This window comes from Bemisia tabaci, chromosome 1 (assembly GCF_918797505.1).
Source record: "Bemisia tabaci chromosome 1, PGI_BMITA_v3".
NCBI classification, from domain to species: Eukaryota; Metazoa; Arthropoda; class Insecta; order Hemiptera; family Aleyrodidae; genus Bemisia; species Bemisia tabaci.
Window position 1 is genome coordinate 71,171,423 of NC_092793.1, and position 13,683 is coordinate 71,185,105.

The following is a 13,683-nucleotide window of genomic DNA, read 5'->3' on the forward strand; positions in this document are numbered from 1 at the left end:
GAGGCGCAGAGCTGGCTTGGCAACGGAGCTGAGCCACTTTTCACGTCTGCGTCAAAAGAGCTTTCTGTCTCTTTTTCGCCCTCGATTCTCCCTGAAGCTGGAAAACACGCGGATTCTCAACGGTGCTTTTATTTACTCCTCTCGACTCTTGACAACTCAGCGAGAGAATGCGAGTTCCTCAAACGTGCAAATTCGCCATTAGAGCTTTTCTGTTTCTTTCTCGTCCAGGTCATGCTTTATCTTCGCTCCTCCTCCCTCCGCTCTTCCTTGTTTCCTTCCCTAATGAAATTGGCGCAAGTGTCTTGTCCTGAGTCTCTTCACCAGTCGTTCACTCACTTTTACTCCCGGGTGAGGGATCGCACATGATAGCCTAGGTTAATTACACCAGAGAGCGAAGCTTTCGTCTTGTTACCTCGCGCTCGCAGTTGTCTCGACTCAATAGCAAATCTTATTTTCATGGCTGAAAATAGACGACCCACATCACATATTTTCTAAGGTAAAAAATGACGGTTTTAGGAGAAAACCTATCCACTGTGTCACCTTGAGCTGCTCGCTAAAAAGTCTCGAAAAATCTAAAAGGAGCGCGGTTTTTGTCAAAATGTTCTTTACTAGAGGATTTACTCCACTCCTGGTGTTACTAAAATTACTGCAGATATTCTGAACAGTAAAAACATATGCCAAAACGTGCCTTGGGGTCAAGGCTGGAATTACCATAAAGCACATCAGGCGCGTCTCTGTAGAGGCCCGTGCTACATAATTTTTCCCCCCTCTCTTTCCCTCGCAACACAAACTTTTTCATTTTTTACGAACTCAGCATTTGTCCATGCTTTTGAATGCTTAATAGATAAATCTGAAAGGAGAGCCTTAATGGCCAAAAAAAGCCTCAAATTGCGACTGTCAATGAGGGTAGGTAAAATTTCAAAATTTTCCGGAGGAGACCCCTATGGTTCCGTTGCTGTGCTGAGAAAGTTCACCACCAATGCCGCCTTCCTCTCTCAGGATTAGTGCACTTTCAGGGGAGCCCACGCCATAGTTTGCGCCAGGGGCCCGAAAATCCTAAATACAGTTCTGTTGGAGGCCGTTCACAAATTGCCATGCCGAAACTTTGGAATTTCAGACCCCATCCCTCTCATAAAGCACTTCTCAGGCAGATCGATAAGCCCCCTGAAAAATTACGTTATGTTTTACCATAGCCATTATTATCTTTCCAACGTAAAAAGGACATTCTGTTGTCGATATTTTCAACAAAAATTTCGAAAGTTTTTGAAATAACAATCAGCGCTTCAAACGGACTTTTGAGGTACTTGGAATGGTCGATGTTTAAACCGAAAGTGTCCGTAAGTTGATGAACTACAGAATGTATAGGCTTTCTTACGGACGGGGCTGAGGGGCATCAGTAAATGGATTTGCGAGGTTTTTACGATCGATTGGTTCCCTTAGTTGTGATGGTGGCGTTGTTGCTGTGGGGAGCAGAGCCCACGAGAACAGGGTAATCTAACCCCGTTAGATTGTTACACAACGATAGACTAACGAATGTATGACTCATTGCGTAAAGAGTTAGATCTTCGATCAGCGGAGAGTCAAATAACATGGCATAACCAGTATCATTGGCTCAAACTTCAACCGCAGATCTGATCATGTTGTGAAGCCAGACTATTATTCATAGCGTGTGCCACGGTTTTATCACGGTCGAGCTATGTAAGTCTCCTCACTTCAAGTTGAATGCAACAAGCAACACACGTAAAGGATAATGCTAACTGAACGAATTGTCTAATACTCTGATTGGCATGGCCGTATTTGTATATAGGCCGTCGAGGCCGCTTGCCTATGGCGGCAAAAAATGTGCCAAAAGAAAAATAAAGATACGACGCCGACGTTCCTTGCCGTGCCGCCCAGTGGATCAAGTCAACAGGAGAGGTCGGACAAAATTTTGGAAACCTTAAAAGCTTATAACTCCGTTTATACAAAATGTTGAGGTTCTAAAAGTTGTTCCATTGGTTTCCGCGTGAAATTTGCCTCATGAAGCACCCCTTTGAATTTAAAATGTGGCAAAATAGACATCAAAATTTACAGTTTTAGTCAAACATTTTACGTCCGACCTCTCTGATTGACTCGATCCACTGCGGCACGACGCGACGTTCTCGGGGATTAAATCCTGAAGAATTAGGTCCGAGATTATGACTAACATAGACCGAAAAATAGGTAATGAGAGAGCCTGAAAATCTCCATGAAAAATTGTATTAGGTGCGTAAATTGCGAACGGCATAATACCCCCCTCCCCTCCCTGTCCCCATCCCTCTCACGCGGCGACAAATGGAGGCGGCAATTACACAAATCCGGCCGTTCTGATCAGGCTCCACTGTCCAACCCGTGTTGGCTCCACTGTCCAAGTGTCCAACAGCCGATCCAGGAAGCGCTTCGGCGTTACGCACTGCCTGAGGGCTGATTATTGAACTTGATGATAGACAAATCTATAGACGCTTGTTATAGATTAGGGGGAAATGATGGACGAACAATGGGTACTGTTAGTTAGTCTATTCCCATGCAGTCCAGTTTGTCCATTACAACCACCCGTTTCTTCCACGGTGAAAAAAAAAAGTTACGGGCTTTATAGACACACCGTCCGTTCCGGGCTTAGAATCCGAAAGTTCCGGGTGCTGGAGCCGAGTATGCCGAGTCTATGTAGCCCTCAAGCACGGCCTCCAAGGCAGGAGTTTTTTTTCAGTTCAATGGGATTACTACATTTTCTTTTTGTCCTCATTGCCTATCGCTTTGTCTATCAAGTTCAATAATTAGACGGCAGAGGGCACCTACACGAGGTGAAGCGTACTCGGCGATTAATCCTCGGATAATTACAGAGACTCGCCGGAGAAAATAAAGGAAATATGAATAGTCGCAGGGAACATCGAACGAGATAACAACGAATTTCAGAGGAAAGCTGCGACGGTAAGAGCTTGGCGCGGCGCAGCGTGGGCGGGGGGAGGGAAGGGGGTCGGCCAGCTGCATCCTTTGCGCGGGAAACGAGACTGCAATCTGCAAGAACCACGGATCTCCGTAAGGTTTCCAAAGGAGGTGCGAGGGTTCTACTCAGCGCGGCCGAAATCGTGGCACGAGCCCGGGGAACCCACCGGCGGCGGCCCGGCCCACCGCGATGTCAGCTGATGCAGATGCCACCGAGGAAATGATCGCACCCGGACCATTTTGGTTATGCCGTGACCCATGATTAGGGAATTAAATTAAATTCAAACCTCATCCGTTCCGCACTTCCCCCCGCCTGAAACAGAATTGGACGCAGGAGGCGTTAGACTAGGCAATAGGCATCGAGATGGGTCAAAGAATATGCTAGGTATCATTCCATTTATATCAAGCACTGGAAAAAAAAACACATTGGATCTAGAGTCCAGACTCTTGAAAACATTGACAAGAAAAAATACTCTTGATTCAATCAGATTGAAGCTTAAATGAAAAAGAAATCCGCTCAAATTAAGAGGCTTGGTTCTTGATTTAAGCTTAAATCTGATTGAATCAAGAGTATTTTTTCTTGTCGATGTTTTTAAGAGTCTGGACTCTAGATCTAATGTGTTTTTCTTTCCAGTGAGGGCCGTATTCAAAATCGTCGCTTGAAATTAGAGATCTCGTTTGCCACTGTATTTCTCTCGGCGCTCAGCATATGGATACCTTAAAGTTAAAGGAACGCTATGAGAATGTTCCCAATCTCACTTCATTTTAGGGTGACTGGTTTTTGTTTTTCATTGGTTTGGAAAAAAAATATGATATCACAAAACTAGGCAATGTGAGCGTGCACAGGACTTAAGTGCCGAAAAACTCAAAATTAAGGTGTTGGTTCAGGAAATTCCGAAAACAGCGAAATAATTGGATTTTCTAGGGTTATAAAGTTTGAAATAGAGGCGTCGTTTTAAGTTTTAATTCCCTTGGTTGGGGCTTAAAGTTGTGGGTTAAACATCCAAATTTACGAACTTTTGGTAATCTAGAATATGCCGGCATGTTTAAGTCAGGTTCGGACTGGCTCGCATCTGAGGGCGTGGACCCATGGCTGGTTGAAGAGGCGTAATGTAATATTTCCTGGCAGGGCATCCCATCCCCTCCTTGGAGAGGGGTTTTAGAAAATTTTGGCAAAGCAGCACAAGTTTACGAAATTTTCAGGTTCAAAGTTTATTAATCGTACAGAGTAAAAATTGCAAAATGGAACGCATTGAAGTAACCGACAGACTTCTGAATTTAAAGGAAACATAACAAATTAAAGCCACTAGACGCATCCAAGCACCATTATTTCTAAAAGAACCGAACCAGTGCTTCGGTTTACAACCGCTTCCGACGTGGTTCTGCAAATCCATCCTAAAAAGAATTAGACAAGAACCTGAAAAAAGAAGAAAGAACGAGTATCAACACAGCCGAGGACAGAAAAGACGTAATCGAACCTCTTTTTCACCTTTTTTCCCGAATCTAAGCGACACCTCATTGACAGCCTTTAGCAGAGCATTGACAGCTCACGCTTCGCGTCATCGCGCCTTCAATTTTTCAGACGCAGCACGGACGTCCATCAAGTACGAATAGTTGTATCTCTGCGCCGTCGTTAAGGTTCATCCTTTCCCTCGCTTTATTTCCATGTTGTGTTGGTTTGCGTTTGTCTTATTCGTTATGGCGCCTCAAGCCCTACTTGAGTAACACAGTCGAAGGTAGGAGGGATGTGTTCGGCCCTCTTTTTCAACTTTCCTCCCGAATCTGATCGACACCTCATTCACAGCACATAGCAGAGCATTATATTGAGAGCTCACGCCTCGCGTCATCGCGCCTTCAATTTTTCAGATGCTGTACGGACGTCCATCAAGTACGAATAGTTGTATCTCTGCGCCGTCGTTGAAGTTCATCCTTTCCCTCGCTTTATTTCCATGTTGTGTTGGTTTGCGTTTGTCTTATTCGTTATGGCGCCTCAAGCCCTACTTGAGTAACACAGTCGAAGGTAGGAGGGATGTGTTCGGCCCTCTTTTTCAACTTTCCTCCCGAATCTGATCGACACCTCATTCACAGCACATAGCAGAGCATTATATTGAGAGCTCACGCCTCGCGTCATCGCGCCTTCAATTTTTCAGATGCTGCACGGACGTCCATCAAGTACGAATTGTTGTATCTCTGCGCCGTCGTTGAAGTTCATCCTTTCTCTCGCTTTATTTCCATATTGTGTTTGTTTGCATTTGTCTTATTCGAAATGGTGCTTCAAACTAGTAGCATGGAGCGGAGCATTGCGAGTTTACGACTCACGCCATCGCGTCTTACATTTTTCGTATGCTATGTGGACATCCATTTTGCGCGAATAGTTGTATCGCAATTACACTTTAGATGTCTCTTATTTTTTTAATTTCGAGATAAATTAAGGCTAAGTTTGCCTGTCGTACTAAGGAAGAAAGCCGTATAAGTCATCGGACGTGTCAAATTCCATCTGTTAATATACGACTTTTCAGGGAAATCAGTGAATATTTTTCCTCCAATTTTTCAGAGAATTTATTTGCAATCAGTTCTAAATCATCTGAAAATTTCAAGAGAAAATACTCATGACTCTACTTAAAAATGAACATGTAATTGGAGGAAATTTGGCAAATCTCGAGTGTTCATGCGGCGGTTTTCCTCAGCACGGCAGTATGTCCTAGTTACGGATGTACTGTTCATCACGTCATCTCGGGTTTATACTAACGCGCATGACCTTGAGATATTGACGAAAATGTTGATAGTGTGACCAAGGCCCAAGAGGAGCATAATATGATTCAGAACCCATTTCAGATGCCGCTAATTTGTGTACCTTTCCGATGGGGATAGCGGTGATCGGAGCATCTGTTGCGTGAAATCGGACGCAGGCAGAAGGCAGGCGGCAAAGCGACCACTGCACAGTGCACCCTGCACCCGTCGCATGGCCACAAAAAGCCTGTAAACACGAATTAAAAGCCGCATCCGGAAGTCAAAAATCTTGTGCCTGCCGTAGGCGACAGGGACCGAAATCTATAACTCAAGAGGAATTATGGATACGTCAATTGCATTTGTAACGGCCCCAATGATGATTTTTTGTTTCCCCTCTTTCATTCCTTCTTCGGATCGGGCATCCATGTCACCCTCCCCTTCCCTCCCCGCTCAGCCATCGAGGCGCACTAACACCAAGAAATGAATCTTAAGAGTGATCAAGACTTGCATTGCAGACATATCAGGGATAGAGTCCCTTTATACCCAGAGTTAAGACAACTCGATTATCAGCTGACTGGCAGCCGGCCTTGGCTGGCCATGGAGGCCGAAACGAGTGCACCCAAACGAACGATATTGAGGGATAAAGATCAGGAATCCTGCGATGTCTGTCACACAAAAACAACAACATCAACAAATTGATCAGTTAAAAAGAAAATGAGATTGGTTTGTGAATAATTTCTTAATCTATTTTCATTTCGGACCGATGGAAATAACAATTTACTCTTGAAAAACCACAATTAGGTGATATTTTCATTATTCTTGTTCACATTCGAGGTACCGCCATCTTGGTGCACTCGTTTCGGCCTCCATGAGCGAGAACCAATCAGAATTGGATTTTTTTTTAGGCCACTTTCAGCCCAACCCTGGCCCAACCAAAAGTGAGTTGTCTTAACTCTGGGTATAAAGGGACTCTAATCAGGGACAGCCTCACCTCGTCGTTTCCGAGATGAAGGAACGTAGGTAACTCCCAGTGGCGTGGCGTGCTTTGCGATGTATCGATTGATCGGCCATGTAAACCTATGGAAAAGTATCGATAAACAGGGTGTTCGCAGCGAGCACCTTAATAATCGATTATTTACCACTGCTTCAAATGGGGAAATCTCGATCGATCGCAAAGCACGCCACGCCACTGGTAACTCCATTTCAAGGGCGCAAAATTAACTCAAACAATTCATTCCTTACGAAAATCAACCTGCTTAATTTTCGTTGAAATTTTGTATAGTTTTTATAAGAGATCAGGGGAAAAATCAGTGTGATTTTCGGCTAGAATTTTCCAAGATTCTCCAGGTAAAAATGCAATTCGTGCGAGGAAATTTGGCAACATTCAAATGTAGTTACGCTCTTTCGCAAGGGACACGAGCTGCGGTGAAAGCCGCTGTAATGCCGCCCGCCGTACCGATATGGACTTACTAAACTGTTAGAAATCTAGAGTCAAAGGGTTAAAGTTGAAGGTTTAGTTTGACGGACCGAATAGTTGGGATGTTATAAAATACCATATTCTACTTCATTTCGTGGATTTGCAATTTTACCCACCAGAAAGTCAAAATAGATGTGTCGCGCGTTTTGCCCCATCCAACTTTTCTACTCTGCGTTAAAGTCTCTGAGTCAGCAGCAATGAGTTCACGTTTTCCTTCATTTTGCGAATATACAATTTTACCTAATTAGAAGTCAAAATAGTTGTATCACGCGTTTCGCCCCATCCCACTTTTCTACTCTACGTTAAAATCCTCAAGTCGGCGGATAAGAGACCAAGCTCTTTTTCGTTGTAGATATATGGGAGAAAGTTGTGTTGCTTCATATCGTAATTGTGACGGGATTTAGGAAAAGAGACCTCATCTCTCGAAGAAACCGAAACTTCAAACTTCGCACAAAAAAAAAGAAAACGATGGCGGAAGCGTCCACAAAACTGTTGGCAAACTTCAAACATCGCGCACATTGCGCCGTCTCCACGAAGTCATGGCAGAATCTCTAGCTCTAAGTTCAGAGTTGCGTACGCTATTTGGAAATGCGTAGGGCAGCGCCTGTGTACAACTTCAGAGGGTGCACGCAAAAACTGAGCGCATTTTGATCAAATCGTAATAAATATTATGTCATCCATTATCCAGATCCGTAGACTGCGCAATTTTTCGACAGTCTACGCAGCTCGCGAGCGACCGATCGGTTTTTGGTTCGTGGACACTCTGCACCCCAGGAATATCCCTGGGCAAACAGTGACTGATTGCGTGGAGTTTTTGGCAATAATACAAACATTTTCGCGAAATTCACAAAGTCGGAAGGTGAGATACATGGTTCGGTTTTGTGTTCCAATATGCACCACCAATATGCTTCGGGAATTAGTTCATTTTGCCCCGCTCCACCAGGTCAGGCTTTTTGTGAGGACAGATCGCATCTCCAGGTAACAATAAATAAGAGCGCGCGTAAGGGAGGCCCTGCAGAGGCAAGAGGGGCATGGGTCGGGAGAAAGAGGGAGTAAGCAGGAACTATGCTGTCGTGCTAAGGAAGAACGCCGTATGAACATTCGGGAGTTGCCAAATTTCCTTCTGTAAAATGCTTATTGTTTAGGAAATTTATGAATGTTTTCCCTTTACATTTTCAGAATCTTTAGGTAAAATTGCGAGCTAAATTATTTGAAAAATTGGGAGGAAAATATTCATAAATTTACCAGGAAATTCGCGTTTCCTCATAGGAAATTTGGCAACGCCTGAAGGTTCATACGGCGTTTTTCCTTAGCACGGCAGTATGGGGTTGCCTGCTCCCTGACTGATACCGAGCTGCCAACTTGTTTTTATTGCCAGCCCGACTCTCAACTCCTAAATCATGGGGTTTGATCGACCCTCTCTTCCTACCCCCCCCCCCCCCCTTCCGCGAGAATCTGACAAACTTACGAATAGAAGACGGGCTTTCTTGCAGTCAAGATTCGTTTTCGCACGACGCGACAATGAAACATATCCAGGTGTATTTCGAGAGACGAAGTTAGAAACAACTAATATGTGGCTGAAACGCATATTTTAAGTTTGCAAATCGACGTTGAAACTGCAAAAATGCGTTTCTCGGTTGCGACGTTTGAGATCTCCGTTCCCATTTTATTTTTTAAAATGAGACGGAGCATAAATCATACCTTGAGATTTTCTTAGAATATTCTTCACATAGAGAGGAAACACGCCGACATTTTCAAGAAATGCGTTCTGTGTAGTTTTCGAATCGGAATGCGTGTGCGCACAGAGGCATAATATATCCTAGGCCCGTTTTACCGGGAGGTGTAATGAAATGAAAGCTTGATAAGAAACAATGTAAAAGTGGGCGTTATTCCCTTCAGGAAAATAGAAAAGCGGGATTTTACATTCTATCAAACGGAACTAAGCGCCAACTGTAGTATGCGGCATTCATGAGCCGTGGGCATGGGAAAAGAGCGTTGTGGATAAAGCTCTTGAGTTTAAGACTCCGGACGTCAAGATCCTCGCCTCGATCGTCCACGCTGACGACACTGGCGCTTTATATTTCCCATTAATTCTTACGGCCCGAGAACTAACGAGCACACCCCTTCATTCCTACCTGTCTCTGATTCCGTTTAGTATGAATACGTACAATGAGACCATGAAGGCTTTTTCCATTTAAATCTTCCGTCGCATTTCTGACGGCGCAATGATACAACTATTTGAACTCTCCGGAATGCGTGAGGTATCACGCCGCATTTGAAGGCGTTTTCAAAACAGCCAAGTTCCGATACCCGGATTATCGTTTTGCATAGTTCATATTCTTTTGTTATATTCCGCACCACTCGTTTATTTTTAATCCTCGTAGAAAAACCACCCATTTGCTAAATACAATTCTAGCTGGAGCGCACTTAAGCGCATTCACCACTGCAAAAGTGTCAAAGGAAAAAGACACGCCTAGCGTGCATGGAGACTATTTCCACTGTAATTTTCCGTCGCATCTCTAAGGCGCAATGATACAACTATTTGAACTCGTCGGAATGCGTGAGGTATCACGCCGCATTTGAAGGCGTTTTCAAAACAGCCAAGTTCCGTTATCGGAATAATCGTTTTGCATAGTTCATATTCTTTTGTTGTATTCCGCACCACTCGTTTATTTTTAATCCTCGTAGAAAAACCACCCATTTGCTAAATACAATTCTAGCTGGAGCGCACTTCAGCTCTGCATTCACCACTGCAAAAATGTCAAAGGAAATCGACACGCCCAGCGTGCATGGAGGCTATTTCTATTGTAATCTTCCGTCGCATTTCTGAGGCGCAATGATACAACTATTTGAACTCTCCGGAATGCGTGAGGTATCACGCCGCATTTGAAGGCGTTTTCAAATCAGCCAAATTCCGATACCCAGATTATCGTTTTGCATAGTTCATATTCTTTTGTTATATTCCGTGCCACTTGTTTATTTTTAATCCTCGTAGAAAAACCACCCATTTGTAAATACGATTCTAGCTGAAGCACACTTCAGCTATGCATTCACCACTGCAAAAATTTCAGAGGAAATCGACAAGCCCAGCGTGCATGGAGGCTATCTCCATTTAAATTGCATGCAAACTCCATGCAACAATTCGCAAGTATTTTGTGCTGAAAGTAGAAAAAAAAACATAATTATTCCGCAGAAATTGATGGAAAAATTCTTTATGGAAGCTTGAAAATGCGTCCGATTATTCGTAATAAATATAAATATATTCGTAATAAATTCTAAAATTTCTCGGGGGATGCCCCTCGGGCCCCCCCCCCCCATCCGTGCTTGGGGCCCGGACCTTAAAACTGGTACCAGGGCCCGAGATGGGATGTGGCGGGCCTGATGAGACGTAAATCATGTAAGAGAAATGGACTGGGGGCAGAGAAAAATGTATTTGAAGTTCCATTCCGAAAGGAGGCTCAATGTGAAAAACAAACCTCCAATCGAATTTTGGCAAATTACATATCCTTGACGGGAGAAAGTAGATTCCTGAACGAGCTCAAATCCGTCCTCAACGTCACCTGGCTCCCTTTACACATAAAACAGTGCCCATTCGGGAGAGAGGGCACCGATGCCTGCTCTCTCATTTTTCCTCGAGACGATCTTCATCCTAGAATTAGTCGCAAGAATTCTTTCGAGAATAAACATTTCCGAGACCTTTGGAAGACTATATTTTTGGACCCATCGTACTTTTTTCTTCTGAACCAACAATTATTTGTGTTTAAGGTGCGAGAAAAAAGGAACAGAGCGGTCGGATGAACGCACAGTCTCCCATCCTGCCATGCCAAGAAAAAAGACCGCAAGTTCTTTCAAACGTCGCCGAATTTCCTCGATTAGAACATGAATTTTCTGGAAAGTTTCGCATATCGACGGTGAAACTACCAAACCACGTATCTCGGTTTGCGACGTCGCAGACTTCCTGTCATACTTCATTTTTTAAATGAAAAACTACTTAACGTCCAGTCTTGAAAATTTCTGTGATTTTTCCTCTTCGTGCGGAGAAAATTCTGTGAAAATTTCAAGGAATGATATTGATTTGGTCTACCTCAAAAAAATAAAATGCGAGCGTAGATTTTTAAACACCGCAAACGAGATACGTGGTTTGGTACTTTCACCGTAGATATGTGGTTCATATGGATTTCTTACAAATTTTTCTCCTGGTAAAATTAAATGTGTACTTACGAATTTTTCAACGAAAATTGGTCATTAATTAGAATAAATAGGAATTTTCTCGTGGTGACATTCGAATGCCAAGCGTTGTGCCATATTCTTCCTTAGAGCGGCAGCAGTGCCTGGTGACATTGCGGGGTTAATAGGAGAGGGGACGGGGGGTGATAGGGTGGGTCACGGTGGCTGCAGCGAACGCCGACTGAGGATGACCCCACAAAACAAATTTATGCACCGCCAGCGCTGTCTTAATAAAGGAGCAAAACAGGATCCGAGTGCATCGAGCATGAGCCTGTATGGAAACTGCATCGCGTCAAATGGACGCATTTATGCTGAAAGGAACTATGCTGCGCGCAAACCCTATGCTCATAGTTCCTTTTAGCATAAACACGCCCAAATCATGAGAACCCGCGGGTAATCTCCTTCTCTGGGGGCGACCGAATCCGGGGCTCTCGGCTTCTGCCTCTCCTTTATTGATTGTCTTCATTCGTTTCAGGTAAGTTTCAGCCACTTGCAATTATGCACCGCGCCGACGACGCTCGCTCTCAGCCAATCCTTTAGCCCTTGCATCTGAGAGTCAAGAAAAAACTGACATCACTTGATTTGTGAAAAAAACGCCCCTGGATTTCGTCCCGTGAGAACCTGGAGTTACCCGCACTCTCCGCAGAAATAGATCCTTGGCACCTACGATGGATGGCAAATTTTCCGCTTTAATTCCTTCGAGCGTATGTTTGTAAATGGTTTCCTTCTTTTCTTACTTTTTTCTCTGTCTTATGAGTCGTTTATAATATGCGACAGCTGGATCCTGTATCCAGGAAATGTAGGGAACGGCATTATTTGATGTTGTGTCTCCGTCTATAGTTCCGTCTTCTAGAAAAACGCCGTATGAGCAATGAGCATTCGAATTCTCCACGATGAAACATTTATTTGGGAAGAAATATGTGCATTTTTCCCTTAAAATATTCAAGTATTGTAGATATTTGCACAAAATTGCCTGAAAAATTGGAAAAAAAATATTTACAATCGTTCCAATAAATTTGTATCTCATCAAAGAAAATTGGGCGACGCTTGAAGTTTCAAATGGCGTTTCTCCTCAGCGCGGCAGTACAACAAGAAGTCAAAGGAAAAGGTTATTAAATTTTTGGGAATTTACTGATTATTTCAGTGCTTCTTCGCGTTTAACAACCTTGAATTGATCGGAATACCCAAGATTGGGCGGTTCAAAATTGATTTTTCTCTACCTACTTAGTTTACAGAAAGAGAAAAAATTCTCAGTGAAAATGTATAATTACATACTCGGAAGTGAATCGAATAATTATAGTACGATTTTTTCACTTTCCCTCATCTTAATATTCTTATTTTTCCTCTCTTTCTCTTTCCTTCCTCTTCTTTCTCTCCTCTTCCCTCTTTATCTCCTTCCTCCCATTTCTCTCTTCTTCATCTGCCTCTTCTTTTCCTCTCTCTTGTCATCTCCTATCCTTTTTCCCCCTCTTATTTCTCCTTCTTCCTCTTGTTCTTTGTCCTCTTATGTTCATCTCCTTCCTCTTCTTCCTTCTCTGCTCTTCTTTTTCTCTATTTCCATCTTATTTCTTCCCTTTTCTTCTTCTCCTCTCTCTTTTCTCCTTTTTCTTTCTCTGACTTCTTTTTTCTCATTTCCTATTTATATCTACTTTTCCCTCTTACCTTCTTCTTATTCTTCTTCTTCTTCTTCTTCTTCTTCTTCTTAGACTTTTCATTTTCGCTCTCTTTTCCCCTTCTCGTCTGTTTTTCTCTTTTCTTCGATTTCCTCTCCTTTCTCTTTTCATATTCTTATGTTGTCGCGTCAACAAGAAATTCGCCGACAGAGACCGACCATCCATAGGGGAGGATGCCACTAATCGACCACGTGGGAGCTGGTATTGCCTAACTTAGAAATTGAAGGCAGACTGACAAGAAACCTCTTCTCATTTTTGCATTTGGCTCGAAATTTCAATAGATCAATTTTCTACTGATCATTTTTGTTTTTTGTCAACTGATGTCCTGTAAATCTATTTGATAAATGGATTGTCACACGCACGAATGCACTTATTTCAAAACAGTCTCAGCCCGAAAGAATTGGTCGGGAAGCATTGTGCTCTTTCTTACCAGGGCAGTATTCTGGTTCGCCAAGTCGACATCGTGCATTTAAAGTCATCCACCAATTTATCCTTTATTTTGGGTTGATTATCATGGGACATTTGTTTGTACACATTTATGTTATTAATGCAACATAATAACTTGTCAATGGAATTTTTTAAAGATATTGAGAAACTGCCTCCACTCATTAAGAG